The sequence below is a fragment of the Periophthalmus magnuspinnatus genome, chromosome 16 (assembly GCF_009829125.3).
Source record: "Periophthalmus magnuspinnatus isolate fPerMag1 chromosome 16, fPerMag1.2.pri, whole genome shotgun sequence".
NCBI lineage: Eukaryota > Metazoa > Chordata > Actinopteri > Gobiiformes > Gobiidae > Periophthalmus > Periophthalmus magnuspinnatus.
The window spans coordinates 31,917,161-31,932,412 of NC_047141.1; the positions used below are offsets into that span (position 1 = coordinate 31,917,161).

General features: G+C 40.6%; 1 protein-coding gene across 3 annotated transcripts in view; it reads left to right on the forward strand.

Moving 5' to 3' along the window:
• The first annotated feature begins 10,573 nt into the window (after positions 1–10,573).
• The window catches only part of ddr1 (discoidin domain receptor tyrosine kinase 1), a 130,174-nt gene continuing 125,495 nt past the window's right edge, over positions 10,574–15,252 (forward strand). For 2 of the 3 annotated variants that reach the window (XM_055227675.1, XM_055227674.1), the window contains exon 1: positions 10,580–10,929. The gene's annotated coding sequence lies outside the window, so the exon portion shown is untranslated. Of the gene's footprint in view, positions 10,930–15,252 lie in introns of all 3 variants that reach the window. The other variant, XM_055227672.1, reaches the window with a different exon arrangement.

The window sequence follows — 15,252 nt, forward strand, 5'->3', positions numbered from 1 at the left end:
TCTCTCTTCTCTCTGTCTGTCTTTCTGTTCGCTTTCTCTCTCTTCTCTGTCTCTCTCTCTTCTTTCTCTCTCTTCGCTTTCTCTCTCTTCTCTCTCTCTTCTCTCCCTGTCTCTCTCTTCTCTCTCTTCTCTTTCTCTCTCTTCTTTGTCTCTCTCTCCTTCTCCTCTCTTTCTCTCTCTTCTCTCTCTGTCTCTCTCTTCTCTGTCTCTCTTTCTTCTCTCTCTTCTTTCTCTCTCTTCTCTGTCTCTCTCTCTCTTCTCTGTCTCTCTCTCATCTCTCTCTCTCTTCTCTCTTCTCCTTTCTCTCTCTTCTTTCTCTCTCTTCTCTCTCTTCTTTCTCTCTCTTCTCTGTCTCTCTCTCCTTCTCTCTTCTTTCTCTCTCTTCTCCTCTCTTTCTCTCTCCTTTCTCTCTCTTCTCTCTCTTCTCTCTTCTCTGTCTCTCTTTCTTCTCTCTCTCTGTCTCTCTCTTCTCTCTCTTCTCTGTCTCTCTCTTCTCTTTCTCTCTCTCTTCTTTCTCTCTCTTCTTTCTCTCTTTCTCTCTCTTCTCTGTCTCTCTCTTCTCTCTCTTCTCTTTCTCTCTCTTCTCTCTCTCTTCTCTCTCTGTCTCTTCTCTCTCTTCTCCTCTCTTTCTTTCTCTTCTCTCTCTTCTTTCTCTCTCTGTCTCTCTCTTCTCTGTCTCCCTCTTCTCTTTCTCTCTCTTCTCCTCTCTTTCTTTCTCTTTCCTCTTCTCCTCTCTCTCTCTCTCTTCTCTTCTCTTCTCTCGTTCCACATTCCTCTGATCTCATCAGACAGACTCTTCTCACATGATCACATGACCAGTGAAGAGGTAAAGGTTTGTAATTCCATCCCTCCATCCATCCATCTTCTTCTGCTTATCTTCTTCCTCTTTTCCGGGGCCGGGTCTCATGTCTGTCTGAGCAGGGAGCCGCAGACCTCCCTCACCCCAGACACTTCCTCCTGTGAGTGTGTGGAATGAAGGTGTGTGGAGTTTAAAAACACAGTGGAGCACTTCCTGTATCACCACATGATGACATCACAAGGTGGAAGGGAGTGTTTTCAGTTTGAGAGAAGAACTCAGCCTAAATCTGCAGGTTTGTGTCACTGTGAGGCGCTAGAGAGAAGAACAAACTAAAAATGACACTTCAGAATACTTTAAATTAATTCAAAAATACTTTAAAATACTTAAAAATTCTTCAAAATAATTCCAAAAATACTTCAAAACACTAAAGAATACTTCAAAAATACTTTAAAATACTTCAAAATATTTCAAAATACTTAAAAAATTCTTCAAAATAATTCAAAAATACTTCAAAATTCTTCAAAGTACTTCAAAAATACTTCAAAATAGTTAAAATATTCTTCAAAAATAGTTCAAAATACTTCAAAAATACTTCAGGATACTTCAAAATACTTCACGGTGCTAAGTACCCGTCTCTTCTCTCTGACAGATCTGGAGCGCTGCTGAAGCTGACGCGGTCGTTTCCTCACGGCCATAAAAGCAGGAGGCCCCCCCTTTGGCACCTCCCCCTGAGGCAGACCGTGACCCCGTGACCCCGTGACCCCTGACCCCCCGACACCTCCAACACTCCCTGTCCTGCTCTTTAGGCTAATCACACGCGCCGCAGAGCGACCAGAGCTGAGGGTCAGTTTGATTTTAGACTTTGAGCTGCTGTTTTGGTGTTTTGCTCGTTCTGAGTCGTGGGATGTGATTTGTTTGGGTTTTGTTTCACTTCAGAACAGATTTTTTTTCTTTTTTTCAGTTCTGTTTCTTAATTATAGCCCAGATAATGACAAAAATAATTATAAGATCCAAGACTTTAATGTTTAAAGCCAAATATGATATAATATAATAATATAATATGTTATAAAACCATCTCAGCTCCTGCTCCACATGAACATGTTTATTTTATTTTCATTATTTAAACTCCACCCACCGCCCGACAGAGACGTTAGAATCAAATCAGCCTGAGATGTGACAATGACATAAATCACACCCAGTGCTCTGAGCAGGGACTTCCCTCACCCCAGACACTTCCTCCAGCTCCTCCTCAAGATGTTCCCAGAAACAGAGTCAATCCAGCGAGTCCCGGAGGCATCAGGACGGACGCCCGAGCCTCAGCTGCTCCTCTCGACGTGGAGGAGCAGCGGCTCTACTGCGATCTCCTCGTGTGTGACCAAGCTCCTCCCCCTGTCTCTGAGGGAGGAGGAGACTCGTTTCAGCCGCTGGTTTCCACAGTCTTGTTCTTTCGGTCATTACTCAGAGGTGAGGGCAGCACTTTTATTATTTCAAACAAATTTAAATATTATTTAACAGATAGAATCTATTCTCGATGTCCTTCCTTTAAAGTTATAAATCTGACACAAACTGACCTGAGCTCATCACCGACACGACGAGTAGAAACATGAAACCTTGAAACTGACTCTCGATCTCGATTCAAATGACTCAACCCGATTTGAACCAGACGTATTTTAACAGATAAAGACCAAAAGCTCAAAACGCTCCGCTCCACCTTGTGACGTCATGACGCTGCAGTTTTCTAATCACGACCTTTCACCTTTTGTTCAGTAGAGACGGGCAGTTCTACGTCTGATCCTTCTTGTGAAAGCGTCATGGAGTTTAAACACACAGCGGAGCACTTCCTGTATCACCACATGATGACATCACAAGGTGGAACAGAGCGTTTTCAGTTTGAGAGAAGAACTAAAGCCTAAATCTGTGAGAATGAAACAAAAAAAACACAAAAAACTCCAGGTCTGTGTGTGACGAGGAAACATCAGAACTTTAATAAACGGAATATTCTGGAGTTTTGTTTTACAGCGACTCTCCCAGGAGTTTGACATTTATTGGTGCGGAGATGTCCTGAGTGACGGGGGGTTTAGGGGCGGTGGTGGCGGTGGTGGGGCGGGGGTGGAGGGGCGGCGGCGGTGGCGGGGGGACAGTAGTATTCGTGGTATGTGGTATTCCTCCGGTCCCAGTGCGAGCCGAGCATTCTGCAGTGATCTGTGTGTTCTGAATGCTGCAGCTCTGCACAGCTGTCAGAGCCCGAGGGGGACGAGGGGGACGAGGGGGACGGGGGGGACGAGGGGGACGGGGGGGACGGGGGGGACGAGGGGCGGGACAGGGGGCACGCCGGGTTCTCCACTACAGCACACTGCAAAAAAAAAACAAAAACGATGCCTGGCGTTGGTTAAACTGACACTGCTTCAGTCAGGACAGTGATTTAAATTTGTTTTGACTCGTTTAGATTAAAACTCGGAGCCACAAAAGACGAACTGGACTGAGGTTAAAATGTGAAAAAGGGAAAATAAACTCGTCAGAAGATTAACAGCAATTTACTTTTACCAACTAACTAATGTTCTGAATTCAAGTTTAATCTTAAAGTTTATTATGTAATTCTTTTCCCATCTGTATTTATAACATTTATACATAGATTCATATTTACACACATTTATAAATATATTTGCTATGGATCAAGGTGAACTTATTTATTTATTTATTTTATTATGTTATATTATATTTTTTATTATTATTATTATTATTATTATCATTATTATCATTATGTATTTTATATTATTTGTTTATTTTATGTATTTTATGTATTTTATTTATTTTTTTATTGTATTGTATTTTTATTTATTCATGTATTATGTTTTATTATTTTATTTATTATTATGTATTTTTTATTTATTATGTTATATTATATTATCTATTATTATTTTTTATGTATTTATTATGTATTTTTTATTATTCATTCATTATCATTATTATTTTTTTTATTTTTATTTTGTGTCTAACTGCAGTGTTCTTCTATTGACACATCGTCTGGTTTAATATATCGACATTCGGCAGAAAAATATCAAAACAACTCAATAATCCAGACATATCCATTAATAACACAATCAAAAACGTCAAAAATCATCATATTTTTACTACTTTTTACATTTTATACACAAATATATGAAATAATATATATGGATTTATGTAGTAAAGAAGAAAAATACATAAATCTACTAAATATTAAGTCAGTTATTTATTTATTTGACGTCTTCTGGTTTATATAAAATGTAAAAAGTAGTAGTAAATAAATGTAAAAAAAACATTAAAAGAGGATGAGTCTAAACTTTTGAATGTCAGTGTAAATATAATCACTCAAAACATGTCAAATCATCATTTTATACGAATTATTTACGTATTTTTAAAGTGTTTTTGAGCCACAAAAACCTCCAAAAACTGAAAAACGTCCACTTGTAATTCAGATGTTTATATTTGCCCAGCGGGGGGCGATAAATCCAGACCCTGACAGGACGGGACGCCGCTCTTCAGACGTTTTCAGAGGTTTTTGTTGGGTTTGGAGAGGATCGTTTCCGAGTGAATAAAACGTCTTTCAGTTTGGCCCGAAAAGTCGAATCTTCTCAAACTTTAAGCGTCGTTTTCTCCCTCGACGTCCCATTAACTCTGCGTCGACCAAAACTGGAGCGATACCAGAGAATTCCACACAGGATCAGACCTGCTTTTTATGCCCCGCTGATTCTCCCCGAAAGCAAAAACCGTGAGCGAGACGAGAGACGAGAGACGAAAACAAAACACAAACGAGTTCAATCCGCTTTAATTTTAGACGTTCACACAAATCAGTTTGAGATTTATGGATATTTACATCGATCTACGTCAGAAAACTGTTATTTCTCCTCAAAAACAGACCTGGAGTTGTGTTTTGTTTAGTGTCTTTTTATCGTGTTGTTAGTCTTTTGCCTGGAATGTTCCACAGTATGGCATTAAACTTAAAGGTTTTATATTACGCAAAAACTGACTCTTATGAGCTTTAAGTCGTGTTATAATGACTCAAAAAACAGACCTGGAGTTGTGTTTTGTTTCATTCGCACACGTTTGAGTCACACTTTATTATTAGTCAAAGCTCAAAATGCTCCGTTCCACCTTGTGATGTCATCAAGTGGTAGTTCACCACAGTGACTCGTAGTAATTTATTCCACAGCAGGTGTTTTTAAGAAGGAAAAAACACAATGTAATCATGTTTTTTTTTTTACTAAGAATGGCGCTCGCCTCTCCGGAGATCTGATCCCAAACTTCATGTGGCTTCAGCTGCTTGTTGCTATGGATACAAGGAACTTAAAGAGGTCGTACTACGCTGTTTTCTGATCTGTTCTAATGTCGTTTCCTCATCACAGACAGACCTGGAGTTGTGTTTTTTTGTTTCATTCTCACACGTTTAACGCACAAATCTGCAGATTCAAACTGAAAACTCTCCGTTCCACCTTGTGATGTCATCATGTGGTGATACAGGAAGTGCTCCACTGTGTTTTTAAACTCCACACACCTTCATTTCTAGAATCATTTGGATCATTTTAACCCTATAATTGCTCATTTCTACTGAACTAAAGTTAAAAAGGAGGTGTTTATGTGAAAAATACCACTTGATGACATCACAAGGTGGAACGGAGCATTTTGAGCTTTAATAAATAATAAAGTGTGACTCAAACATGTGTGAATGAAACAAAACACAACTCCAGGTCTGTTTTTGAGGAGGAAACAACATTAGAAGATGACTTAAAGCTCATCTATCTCCATGGAGACGCCATCACAGACATCACTGTGGGTCAGATCTGTGGAGAGGCGACCCCGCTCACAATAGGAAGGCATGTTTTTTTAAGGTGTTTTCCCCATAAAATGTTTGTGAAATTGATGAAATGTGAGATTAAAATGCTTAATACCATACTGTGGGACATTTCTGGTGACGCAGGCTCCATGGAGATGAGCAGGTGACAGATCCTACGCTGGGAAAGTTACACAGTGCTGCTTTAAAATCAGTTGGATCTTGAAAATTAAACTATTCAAACATTTCTGATTGATTTGAGAGCTGCAGAGTAGAGCGAGGAGAGACACAAACCTGCAGATTTAGGCTGAGTTCTTCTCTCAGACTGAAAACGCTCTGTTCCACCTTGTGATGTCATCGTGTGGCGATACAGGAAGTGCTCCGCTGTGTTTTTAAACTCCACACACCTTCATTTATAGAATCATTTGGATCATTTCAACCCTAGAATTGCTCCTTTCTACTGAACTTAAGTTAAAAAAGGAGGTGTTTACGTGAAAAAAACTACCACTTGATGACATCACAAGGTGGAACGTCGCATTTTGAGCTTTGACTAATAATAAAGTGTGACTCAAACATGTGCGAATGAAACAAAACACAACTCTAGGTCTGTTTTTTGAGTCATTATAACACGACTTAAAGCTCATAAGAGTCAGTTTTTTTTATATAAAACCTTTTAGTTTAATGCCATACTGTGGAACATTCCAGGCAGAAGATTAACAACACGATAAAAAGACGGAACCTTCATCAGAAACGCTAAAAAAAACTAGTTAAAAAAGTGACGATATTAATGAACTTTTGTCATAATTAATAATTTTTACACTAAAGTTTGAGTTTGTAAAATGTCACTTTTAAAACGACACGACTTCACTCAAATAAAACTCATTTCTGTCACAAACGCTCGTCATAAACTTCCCCTTTATTCCTCTGAATCCTCTCGTGTTTTCTTGCCTCAAAAGTTCGTTCCCAAACACCATTTTTCAATCTCAAATGTAAATTCTCGTCTTTCTGTTTGTCAAAGGTGGGGCAGGTTCCTTAATGATTCTTTATTGTAACTGTTTGGTGATTGAGCTCCAGCTAAAGTTACTCTCCTCCCAGAGCGAAGGGCGAGTCCAGACACATCCGAGAGCACACACACACACACACACACACACCCCCACACACACACACACACCCACACACACAGAGACACACACACACACACACACACACACACACCCGCCCCAGCTCCAAACCCCAGAGCTTCACTGTCGTCCGCGTTCACACAGGCGGCCATTTTATCTGCATTTTTTATTTACAAAACAATGTTCTCAGACTCTTACATCACACACTCAACACAACTGTGTCATTATTGTGTTATACAAATAAATTGTGTTATGATTAAACAAAAAAGGAAGAAAAAGCAGGAACGGAATATACAGAACTGAAAGTAAATTTAAAAAAAAAATGTATTAAATATTCAATAATAATATCAATAAGAATACTAATACAAAATAAAAAAGTAATAAATAATACATACATTAAATATTAAATAATAATAATATAAAAAATAGTAATTATACAAAATAAAAATAATAAATACGTAAATTAAATATTCGATAATAATATAAATAAAGTAATAACGCAAAATTTAAAAAAATTGTACAGGTAAAATCCGTCCGTGTTCTCTTCATTGCGAGGTGTTTGTCGTCCCTCAAAATAATTCAAAATAAAAGTCCATGTCTCTGGTTTTCTTTAAAGTGCATCTAATTCTTTCTCATTTAAAAAAATAGATCATGTGTCTCATCCGTCCAGGGCCGGTCCAGACTAAAAGCAGATTAAGCAGCGTCTTAGGGCCCCGTGGCCACCAGGGGGCCCCCACGAGCCCAGACATTTATACTAAAATAATATACTGTATTTTCAAGGCTATAAGTCAAAGTTTTTTCCATAGTTTGTCCAGGGGAGCGACTTTTACTCAGATGCAATTTATATGTGAAATATGTTTTTTTTTCTTTATTTTTATGCATTTTTTGGCTGGTGTGACTTATACTCCAGAAAGTACAGTAATATATAAAGTTTTATTGGACACAGGGCTCGTGTGTTTTCAGCCTAAATATTCCTCTAAAACAACTACATTTGTTTTATATTTATAGTAATAAAATATCTGCTGTTGTGTTTGTTTTTGAGTCGGGCAGAGGTGAGGACAGCTCTGTGTTTACACTGGAGCAAAGGACCCGACATAATGGAAAAGTAAGAAACACACAACTGAACACATTAAAATCTTTTAATGTTTTATATTTATATTTTATTTTATACTTTTTATTCTAGAGTTTGATTTTAGAAAATGGTGCAGTTTTCTACTTTTAAAACAAAACAAATTCACTTAAATAGAACTCATTTCTGTTGTAACTTGCACAAACGCTCGTGCAGTTTGCTTCATAAACTCAAAACACTCTGTTCCACCTTGTGATGTCATCATGTGGTGATACAGGAAGTGCTCCGCTGTGTTTTTAAACTCCACACACCTTCATTTATAGAATCATTTGGATCATTTCAGCACCAGTATTGCCAATTTCTACTAAACTATAGGTAAAAAAAATTGAGGTTTTATGTTGAAAACGACCACTTGATGACATCACGAGGTGGAACAGACTAATAACAAAGTGAAATAACAATAAGAAAACACAACTCCAGGTCTGTTTTTTGAGGAGGAAAAAACATTATAACACGACTTAACGTTCACATAATATAAAACCTTTAACGCCCAAACTGTAGAACATCAAACACATAACAACAACATCGTCATGGAGACCAGAGAAAGTTACACAGCGCACCTTTAAAATTCAAACTGTCAGGGGGAACGGGCAGATTTCGTGTAAGTTTAATCACATTTATAATAATAACAGTGAGGTTTTGTTCCGTTGTCTCTGCAGAACGCTAAAAACACAGATTATTTCTCCAGAGCAGCTGATGGTGAAGAGACGGACACTTTTTAAACGATAAAACATTTGGATTTGACAATAATGACGTAATAAAACCTGAAAACTTCATTCTGACTGGAAATAGTGAAGTTTTATAAAGAGCCTGTGTTTCCTCATCACAGACAGACCTGGAGTTGTGTCTTTTTGTTTTGTTTTTTTAATTTTCACATGTTTAACACACAAACCTGCAGATTTAACTGAAAACACTCCGTTCCACCTTGTGATGTCATCATGTGGCGATACAGGAAGTGCTCCGCTGTGTTTTTAAACTCCACACACCTTCATTTCTGGAATCATTTGGATCATTTCAGCGCTAGAATTGCCAAACTCCACTGAACAAAAGTTAAAAAAAGGAGGTGTTAATGTGAAAACTACCACTTCATGACATCACAAGGTGGAACAGAGCAACTCCAGGTCTGTTTTTGAGTCATTATAACAAGATTTAAAGCTCATAAGTGTCAGTTTTGTGAAATATAAAACCTTTAAGTTTAATGCCATACTGTGGAACATTCCAGGCAAAGGATGAACAACACAATAAAGACGGAACCTTCATCAAAAACGCTAAAAAACAAGTAAAAAAGTGACAATAATAATGAACTTTTGTCATAATTAAGAGTTTGATTTTAGAAAATGGCGCCGTTTTGTGTTTAGTCCTCTGTGTTCCACCTTGTGATGTCATCATGTGGTGATACAGGAGCTGTTAACGTGAAAACTACCACTTGATGACATCACAAGGTGGAACGGGGCATTTTGAGCTTTGAATAAAGTGTGACTCAAACATGTGTGAATGAAACAAAACACAACTCCAGGTCTGTTTTTTGATGCGCTAACGACATTAAAATAACATTATAAATAAATTTTCTGTAATTTTAGGACCTTTAAGGCGACAGCACAGGAGACACTTTAACACAGCGTTTCTCAAACTGTGGGCTGTGTGCCGTCGGTGACACGTTTGAGAGACACGTGATGCAAATAGTTTAAACCTGAGTTATCTGGTTATAAATATATACTATAAGCCAGTTTTTTGGGTTTTTTAAGCGGTAAAGTCACATTTTTATACAGCGTTTATTATATTTTCACCTTTAAAGCGAAACCACTCGTATCCGACTTATGTCACTTATGTTTATATCAAATACGGACGGGACGATAAACAATAATATCGTTTATCGTGATAAAAGTGTCGACAATAATCGTTCGTGGGACATTTTATATAATCGTGAGAATAAAAATAATAAATAATCGCCGTTGCATCAGCAGAATGTGCAGAAAAAATGACTTATCCACAGGCGAGTCGACAGACGGGACAAAGACGTCTGTTGTCCGGGGGCCCCAGGGTCTTAGGGGGCCCCCCAAATTTCTGGCGACGGCCCTGCTCATTTATAATATCCTCGGCTAGTTGTAATCGTAGTTGTTTTTATCTATAAAAAAGCACAATTATATAAAAGTAGTTTAAAAATGTAGCTTATTCATAACTTTAAAATTATAATTATTCACATCCTTAATAACTTTAATCTTAATTATTTTTGTCGTGATAATTGTGACGGTAGATTTCAGTATCCCAGATGTAATATTGATATCGCCGAGTTTTCGATCATTGGACAAACGCTCTACCAGCTGAGCCACTGTCGGTTGAAAAGTTTTAAACCAACTGCGAAATGCAACTGTAGACCGGTGTAATGTCGTCTAACAAACATAATTAAAGTTATTTGAAAGTAAAAGCTGAATATCCTGGACACAAACAGTTAAAATGAGCAGCGCAGCCTCATTTGCCACAGACTTTTATTCCCCAAATCTCATTTTTCCTGTAACAACACAACTCTCCCAAGACTTCACATTGGATTTCACTCTGGTGTTGTTAAAGCCACTAGTCCCGCCTCTCCCGCGCTCTGATTGGCTGTGGCGCTTCTGGCATTTATAATCAGACACCTGGCTCTGCGCTGTGATTGGCCACAGCCGGTGCAGTTATGTAAATGAGCACCTGGTGGCGCCGCGCTGCTCGTCTGTCCGCGGCGAGTCTGGAGCAGCAGCGCAGCCCGAGAGAGAAGCTCCGCGCAGAGACACGCACAGGACGCGTTCAGGAGACATTCGCACGTTTTTAGAGACGATACTGAAGCGCGGACTCCTCGGGACGGCCGCGGGGAGACCGTGCGTAAAAGGCGTCTCCAAATCCGGCGTGAATCCGTTTGGCGCAGACTTTTGGGGCTCCACATTGACGCGGACTGAAACCAAGACCCTCGCGTTTGGATTTAACATTCTTGGACGTTTATTTTCTACATTTCTTCAACATTAATTGCTTGTCGAGGAGTTTTGGGGGAAAAGTTTGTCCCGCTCTCGCCTCCTGCGCCTCGGACGTGGTGTTTTCGGTGAGTGTTTCTGTGGCTGGAGTGTTTTTATGTGTCAGCGCGCGTGTCCCCGGCTGTCTGCGTGTTTGTTGCGGTGTCTGTCTCTCTCTTTGCGGCTTGGCGTCTCCATGTCTCGGCGTGGAAGGATCCATGGAGGTCTGGACTCCGGCCACGGGGTGTTGGACGCGCACGCGGGAGGTGTAACGTTGCGCTGGGCTTTACGCGCGGCTGTGGGGCAGATGCTATTGTGGTGTTTGGTAACAGGACAGACAAGTTTATTTGTGCAGCACAAGGTAATGCAAAATGTTCAGGGAATAAGAGACGATAAAATCACAACACAACAAATCAGAACATAAAAAATCATCAGAATATGAACATTAAAAGAGAAAAGTGCAGAATAAACATTAACATTACAGAATAAACCCCTGTCAGTCACAGCAGATGAACAGAACTGAGTCTGGAGTTAAACATCGTCAAAGTCGAGGTCTGAGTCACATCTACAGGAAGAATGTCCCAGGTTTAAACTGAACAAAACTCAAACACTGATTCAACATGTTTAGTCCTGGTTCGGTCCAGGTTTAGTCCAGATTTAGTCCAGATTTAGTCCATGTTTAGTCCAGGTTTAGTCCCTGGTTTAGTCCTTGTTTCGTCTTCATTTCGTCCATTTTTATTCCAGGTTTAGTCCAGTTTTGGTCCTGGTTTAGTCCCTGGTTTAGTCCCTGGTTTAGTCCCTGGTTTAGTCCCTGGTTTAGTCCCTGGTTTAGTCCCTGGTTTAGTCCCTGGTTTAGTCCTGATTCAGTCCCGTTTTAGTCCTTATTTTGTCTTCATTTCGTCCAGTTTTAGTCCCTGGTTTAGTCCGTGTTTAGTCCTCTTTTAGTCCATGTTTAGTCCTCCTTTAGTCCTCCTTTAGTCCTCGGTTTAGTCCTCTTTTAGTCCCTGGTTTAGTCCTCTTTTAGTCCCTGGTTTAGTCCTCTTTTAGTCCTCTTTTAGTCCATTTTTAGTCCCTGGTTTAGTCCCTGGTTTAGTCCTGATTCAGTCCCGTTTTAGTCCTTGTTTTGTCTTCATTTTGTCCAGTTTTAGTCCCTGGTTTAGTCCGTGTTTAGTCCTCTTTTAGTCCATGTTTAGTCCTCCTTTAGTCCTCCTTTAGTCCTCTTTTAGTCCCTGGTTTAGTCCTCTTTTAGTCCCTGGTTTAGTCCTCTTTTAGTCCCTGGTTTAGTCCTCTTTTAGTCCCTGGTTTAGTCCCTGGTTTAGTCCCTGGTTTAGTCCCTGGTTTAGTCCTCTTTTAGTCCCTGGTTTAGTCCTCTTTTAGTCCTCTTTTAGTCCCTGGTTTAGTCCTCTTTTAGTCCCTGGTTTAGTCCTCTTTTAGTCCCTGGTTTAGTCCTCTTTTAGTCCTGGTTTAGTCCTCTTTTAGTCCTCTTTTAGTCCCTGGTTTAGTCCTCTTTTAGTCCCTGGTTTAGTCCTCTTTTAGTCCTCCTTTAGTCCTCTTTTAGTCCTCTTTTAGTCCCTGGTTTAGTCCCTGGTTTAGTCCTCTTTTAGTCCTGACTCTGGGCTCCAGCAGGAGGCCGGTCCCTGAAGTCCTCAGTGTGATTTGGTTCATTTGGCACTAATGTGTCGCTGAGCTGTGCCGTTCTGTGCCGTTCCGTGACTTGACTCTGCTGTCGCCTCAGGGAACGTTTGGCTTTTCAAGTTTCACCAGGATGAGGAATTAATTAAGCAAGTGATAGATTAATTAGGACTAAAACAACATGTCAATACAGAGAGGATCTGAAGACCTGAGACCAAACCAGAACTAACACCAGACTATTTCAGGACTACACACGTCTAAAATGGGACCAAACCAGAACTAAACCAAGTCTAAATGTGGACGAGGAGCTTAAAGGAGAAATAAACACAAATAGAACTGAGTCACACCTAAACAAGAAGCAAAATAACAGGACGGAGACGCCACGGATTTAGAGAACGAACCGAGACAAAGACCTGCAGATGTAAACTTAAACACATCTAAAGGAGGACTAAAGGAGGACTAAAGGAGGACTAAAGGAGGAACTAAAGGAGGACTAAAGGAGGACTAAAAGAGGGACTAAAAGAGGGACTAAAGGAGGACTAAAGGAGGGACTAAAGGAGGGACTAAAGGAGGGACTAAAGGAGGGACTAAAGGAGGGACTAAAGGAGGGACTAAAGGAGGGACTAAAGGGGGACTAAAGGGGGACTAAAGGGGGACTAAAGGAGGACTAAAGGAGGATTAAAGGGGGACTAAAGGAGGACTAAAGGGGGACTAAAGGAGGACTAAAGGAGGACTAAAAGAGGGACTAAAGGAGGGGACTAAAGGAGGGGACTAAAGGAGGACTAAAGGGGGGACTAAAGGGGGGACTAAAGGGGGGACTAAAGGAGGACTAAAGGAGGACTAAAGGAGGACTAAAGGAGGACTAAAGGAGGACTAAAGGAGGACTAAAGGGGGGACTATATCAGGACTAGAGAGTTGTATAAATGATCTAAACGTGGCCTGGAAACAATGAAGTTTCAATTCAAATCTGGATAAAACTGAATCTGCTGAAAGAAGAAGTGAAAGAAGAAGGTGCAGTTTTAGGAAGTGTTCACACCACAACAAAACTGTGATTGAAACCGGGACTAAACCAGGACTAAAACAGGACTAAAACCAGGGCTAAACCGGGACTAAAACCAGGGCTAAACCGGGACTAAAACAGGTCTAAACCAGGACTAAAACGGGTCTAAACTGGGATTAAACCGGGACTGATCCAGGACTAAACTGGGACTAAAACCAGGGCTAAACTGGGACTAAAACCAGGGCTAAACCGGGACTAAAACCAGGGCTAAACCGGGACTAAAACCAGGGCTAAACCGGGACTAAAACCAGGGCTAAACCGGGACTAAAACCAGGGCTAAACCGGGACTAAAACCAGGGCTAAACCGGGACTAAAACCAGGGCTAAACCGGGACTAAAACCAGGGCTAAACCGGGACTAAAACCAGGGCTAAACCGGGACTAAAACCAGGGCTAAACCGGGACTAAAACCAGGGCTAAACCGGGACTAAAACCAGGGCTAAACCGGGACTAAAACCAGGGCTAAACCGGGACTAAAACCAGGGCTAAACCGGGACTAAAACCAGGGCTAAACCGGGACTAAAACCAGGGCTAAACCGGGACTAAAACCAGGGCTAAACCGGGACTAAAACCAGGGCTAAACCGGGACTAAAACCAGGGCTAAACCGGGACTAAAACCAGGGCTAAACCGGGACTAAAACCAGGGCTAAACCGGGACTAAAACCAGGGCTAAACCGGGACTAAAACCAGGGCTAAACCGGGACTAAAACCAGGGCTAAACCGGGACTAAAACCAGGGCTAAACCGGGACTAAAACCAGGGCTAAACCGGGACTAAAACCAGGGCTAGACTGGGACTAAAACCAGGGCTAGACTGGGACTGAACCAGAACTAAAACCGGACTAAAACCAGGACTAAAACCGGACCAAACCAGGTCTACATCAGGCCTAAACTGGGCTCAAACCGGCCCAAAGGAGTGAAAGCTAAAATCCCAGGTCTAGACTTGATCTAAACTCTTTGATTCACTTTAAGGTCTTAAAAACAGTGTGAGGTCACGTCCCGGGCGCTCGGCCAAAACATTGTCTTCTGTATTTATTTAAAATCGTAACGTTCCTTCGTTTACGCGACGTCCGAGCTGCACTTCCTGGTTTCATTCACACAAAACCCACGGAGTTTCCACTTGCTCCATCGTTTATTATTCTTCACAACTCATTCACAAACCAGGGACACAAGCCCCCGACGTTAAACAAACACGAGTCTTCCTCTTTTGGGAATGTCCAGCTCTTGAAGTGCAGTTGGGAAGGTGGTAGGGAAAAAATTGGGAAAAATATCAAATTCCGGTTTTACTGACGAGCTTTGTGATGGGATTAGATTTGTGATTTATGTTTTAATGATCGGATTTTGTTCAGATTTCACACATTCAAGTTTAAACACGTCCAGAAGAAATGACAAAGATAAGTCGCTCACGGATCTGAAGGTCATGAGTTCAAATCCCGCTCCAAGAACATGCGTTTGCACAGATCCAAACTACAGGAAAAGGCAGGTTTTATGCAGAAAAAGATTGGATTTTTATTATTTTTTTTAGGATATGGTACTTCAAAAACTGCAGGTTCTTATGATTTGCAAATTTCTTCCATTCAAATTGCCATTTCGATTCAGTTGAGTTGAACTTTTCCGTCCTTGGACCTGGATAAACGGTCGGTTTTGTAGTAAAAGTCTCACGTTTTGGCGTTTCAATCAGCCGAGGCATTAACATTAACACCTTCACTAGAATCATTTGGATC